We start from the raw sequence: 4,118 nt of genomic DNA, 5'->3' as shown, positions 1-4,118 counted from the left end.
TGAGGGAAGTTCTCTAATCATCTGCTCTTTGGAAGAGGAGGATGGAGTGAGCCACACCAGGTGCCAAACAGGACGTTGTATGGGAGTGGGGTTTAGGATCTTTGACATGAATCTTTGCAGCCAAGTTGAAGAATAAAAATGGATGTGAAGGGAAAGATGAATGTGAAGAGATCTAGGCATAACCGGGAGGTAAAGGGGTTGTTTCCTGTTAAAATACACAGACATTTCCCCAGAATGGTATCTCCCAACATGCAGACCAAGAGAAAACGACTTCTGTAATGTATTCATAATTCAAACTGGGATTACTCATGGTTTTCTGGGCTGTAAGGTCTTAGTTTTTTCTGGCCTTGTTGCTTTATTGTAAGGTCTCTGCTTGGGCTTTCTCTTCGCAACTCTGTCCATGCATGGCTGTTAGACATGTGACACATTTTAAAGGAAACTTGAGATCTCGGGAAAGTTGCCAAGTATCTATAAAAGGAGAGATCTGAGAGCAGCATTTCAGATTCTTTCCTTGTAAACCTTGGGTGTCCTTTTTTTATTCATAAGCCTACATCACCATAGAGATTGTTTTTGGATTAGACCAACCTTTAATTCGGTTGATGGATTTATCCCTGAGTTTTCATCTTAGATTAAGGGGTAGATGAGAGATCTTCCTGCAGGAGACCAGAGCTGGAAGTTAGGTCTTGAGGTAACCATGGCATTTGGAAATGCCGACTCTTGACCTTCAAGCTGTTCAGGTATTTCAGTGACAGCTAAGCTGCTAGGGCTGTCAGCGAGGCTCAGCAGGAGAGGGGATTTGCAGGCATTTATTATTCTGTTGAGTATCTCACACATATTGTTGGGAGCTGAGGTTGCAAAGATTTAAAAAAAAAACTGTTGAGGTTGAAGAGACAAATAATTAGAGTCTAATGTTAGAAGTGCAAAAATAGAAGCAAGAGCCAAGTGCTGTGGAGCACTTGCTAGAATTTTATCTTATACCTGTTTATATAAGCCTCTGTGTTTATGTTCACTTTCCATGATAAGTTTTAGTACATACTGTTCTCTCTGGGAACCTTTGGACACCGTGTTACCTGTTACTTATTAAGAGGCCCAGTCAGGGTCGATTCTGACAGCTTGGGAAGCTTAAGTGGGAGTCCTTTTAGTGCAGAGTCAGGCTCATGAGGATCTGAGATGTTTGTAGGTGATGGTAGTAGTTTCCAGTCTGTGCCAGGAAGCAGAGATGGCACAGTGGGTAAGAGCATGGTCACCCATTTTCTTTTTTTTTCTTCCTTTTTTATAGCAAAGGTGGAACTTTATTAAAGAACAAGTACAACTTCCCACGTGGGGAAGGGGAAAGAATCCCACAACACAGACTCCCACGTGGGGAGGGGAGTCCCCATAACCCATTTTTAACCCCTAGTCAGCTTATGAGTAAAATAATGCCGAGGAAGAAGAAACTCTTGAGGTTTTCAGACTTTGCCGTTTGTGTGGCCCTGGGTTTGAGAGCAGCAGTAGTAAATGCCACCCCCCTGCTTCTCTCCTGTGGAGAGAGCCTCACCTGTGCTGTGTGCGAGTGGGCCTGTTTGATTGATGACCTCAGTGCCGCTTCTGGGGAGGAAGCGCCTCTCAGAGCAGAGCAGTCCAAGTTGGATGTAGCCCTTCATTCGGCATCTTTTTTGAACGTCCCTGGGCACTCAGGCTTCCTGCGGCATAAGGAGAACTTAGGACAGGGCTTTCACACTTTAGTCACTTTCACATCCAAAGTAGTTAATTTGCTATTCTACAGTGCTTTTTATCTCCAACTGCCGCCACTTCCCCAGGATCTAAAATTTTAGCATCTGTTCTCCTTTTAACCAATTTGTCAACGTTTCAGTTTTTTTATTTCATACTCAGTGTTGTCCTGCATATTCTTGACTGGCCAGAATAAATTCCTGTGTATCTTTTTGGAGCTCCATTGAATACACTTTAATAACAACAGCAAGACCTTTCTCCTCCTGTCACAAGGATTGTAGAAGGCTAAATTGGGATGCCTTATCTAAAATACCCATAAAGTAATCCGAATTTTGTAAGATAATTTGAAACTTTGTCAAGTTCTAACTCAGTTGCAACTAACATGAGCTGCTTTCCTAATCTAAATCAACAGTAGGGGCAGACTTGAATGATACATCTGATTGGTCACCCACAAGCGACATCTACTTGCATTTTGAAGAAACCTCCTATTCACTTTCCATGCACATTTCTTGGTTTTCATACAAAGGGATTCTGATGCAATTAGAGATACACTTATACATTTTAGTCTGTTTTTTAGGCTGCACTGTTGAACTTCCTGGCCATCCAATAGAGAATGTTGTTTTTGCGTAGTGCTGTACAAGATGTGACAGTGCCATTGTTTATCTTCTGTGTACCGAGGACTAAACCTGTGACCTGTGAACGGGTGGGTGCTTGGTTTGACATGGGGAGACCAGGTCCTTTAAATCAGCGGTTCTCAACCTGTGGGTCGCGACCCCTTTGGGGGTCGAACTACTCTTTCACAGGGGTCGCCTAAGACAATCGGAAAACACATATAATTACATATTGTTTTTGTGATTAATCACTATGCTTTAATTATATTCAATTTGTAACAATGAAATTGGGGGTCACCACAACACGAGGAACTGTATTAAAGGGTCGCGGCATTAGGAAGGTTGAGAACCACTGCTTTAAATGAACTCAGTATGGTAAAAAGCAATTTTTACTTGCAGTTGTGTTTATGATTCAGTCTCATTCAGATCAGTGTGTGTTCCCTTTTGCCCTCTTATGCTGTGTGCAAACGTGTGAACAAGAGGGCTGCTCAGGGACACTGGTAAAGCATCCTTGTCTTCTATTTAATTTTTGTTTATCTTGAATCCCTCCTCTGCTTCTGGAGTAGTTGATGTTCCCCATGAGGTCCTGATTGGCAGAAATGTTCAGCTTGGCCTTTCAGGGTGTTCCAGATACAGTGCTGTTGGCAGGGGGCTCGTGTTTCTCTGCACTCAGGACAAGTGGATGGAGCTGCGAGTGGACTGCGAATTAAAATGCTGCCAGGCTTTGTTTACACCTACTGTCTTACTCTACTTGGGCAGCTATAACAAAATATCTCAGCCCGGGTGGCTTGCAAACAACAGGAATTTATTGTTAGTGATTCTAGAGGCTGGAAGTCTGAGATGAGGGTGCTTGGGTGGTGGAAGGGGCTAAGGAGCTGTCTGGAGCCTCTTTTATGAGGCACTAATCCTACTTATGAGGGCTCCACCCTCATGATTTAAGCACCTTCCAAAGGGCCCGCCTCCTAATACCATAATTTTGGGGGGTTAGGATTTCAACATATGGATTTGAGGGAAACACAAACATTGAGACCAGCACTTAGGCAGTTTTATTATTGTCATTTTCCTTGTTGGCCTCCTGTTGTCTTGAGCCCTGTGATAGCCCTTGTGTTCTTATCTTGCTGCCATTCTTCTTTGCCTCAAATGGCCTTGTTAGAATATCTGGAATGCTTTCAGCTTCTGTCAGCCCTTTGAAGGGCTCATTCATCTAATTCTTTGCACTGTTAGCTTGTTATGGATCTGCAATGGACTGGCTATCACTGGGCAAACCTGTGCTTCTTCCTGGGCTCCCAACATGTACATGTGACGGCCTACAAGCATCTCCACTTGGAAGACCCACAGTCACTTCTCTCTCACGGCCTAAACTGAACCGCCTCGCCACCACCATATATCTTCTGGGCTCCGTCTATCCCCCAACATGCAGTCACCAAGCCCCATCAAGTCAGCCTTCTAAATAAATGTCTCCAATCTGTTCACTTCTCTCCTGTCACTGCCACCACCTTAAGTCACCGGGACTGCATAGTAGTATCTAGATCAGTGGTTCTCAACCTTCCTAATGCCGCAACCCTTTAATACAGTTCCTCATGTTGTGGTGACCCCCAACCATAAAATTATTTTCGTTGCTACTTCATAACTGTAATTTTGCTACTGTTATGAATCATAATGTAAATATCTGATATGCAGGATGTATTTTCATTGTTACAAATTGAACATAATTAAAGCATAGTGATTAATCACAAAAACAATATGTAATTATATATGTGTTTTCCGATGGTCTTAGGCGACCCCTGTGAAAGGGTC

At 43.2% G+C, this 4,118-nt stretch overlaps 1 protein-coding gene across 4 annotated transcripts in view; it reads left to right on the top strand.

Moving 5' to 3' along the window:
* Positions 1-4,118, top strand: part of CIPC (CLOCK-interacting pacemaker) — an 18,708-nt gene that overhangs the window by 1,075 nt on the left and 13,515 nt on the right. Inside the window, exons 1-2 of one of the 4 annotated variants that reach the window (XM_014534722.1) lie at positions 1,212-1,231; positions 2,288-2,413. The exons of 1 other annotated variant lie outside the window; for it this stretch is intronic. The gene's annotated coding sequence lies outside the window, so the exon portion shown is untranslated. Of the gene's footprint in view, positions 1-1,211; positions 1,232-2,287; positions 2,414-4,118 lie in introns of those variants that run through there. 2 more of the 4 variants (XM_014534723.1, XM_014534721.1) reach the window with 2 other exon arrangements.

The sequence above is a fragment of the Myotis brandtii genome, unplaced genomic scaffold (assembly GCF_000412655.1).
Source record: "Myotis brandtii unplaced genomic scaffold, ASM41265v1 scaffold132, whole genome shotgun sequence".
NCBI lineage: Eukaryota > Metazoa > Chordata > Mammalia > Chiroptera > Vespertilionidae > Myotis > Myotis brandtii.
This window is presented reverse-complemented; position numbering and strand designations above follow the sequence as displayed.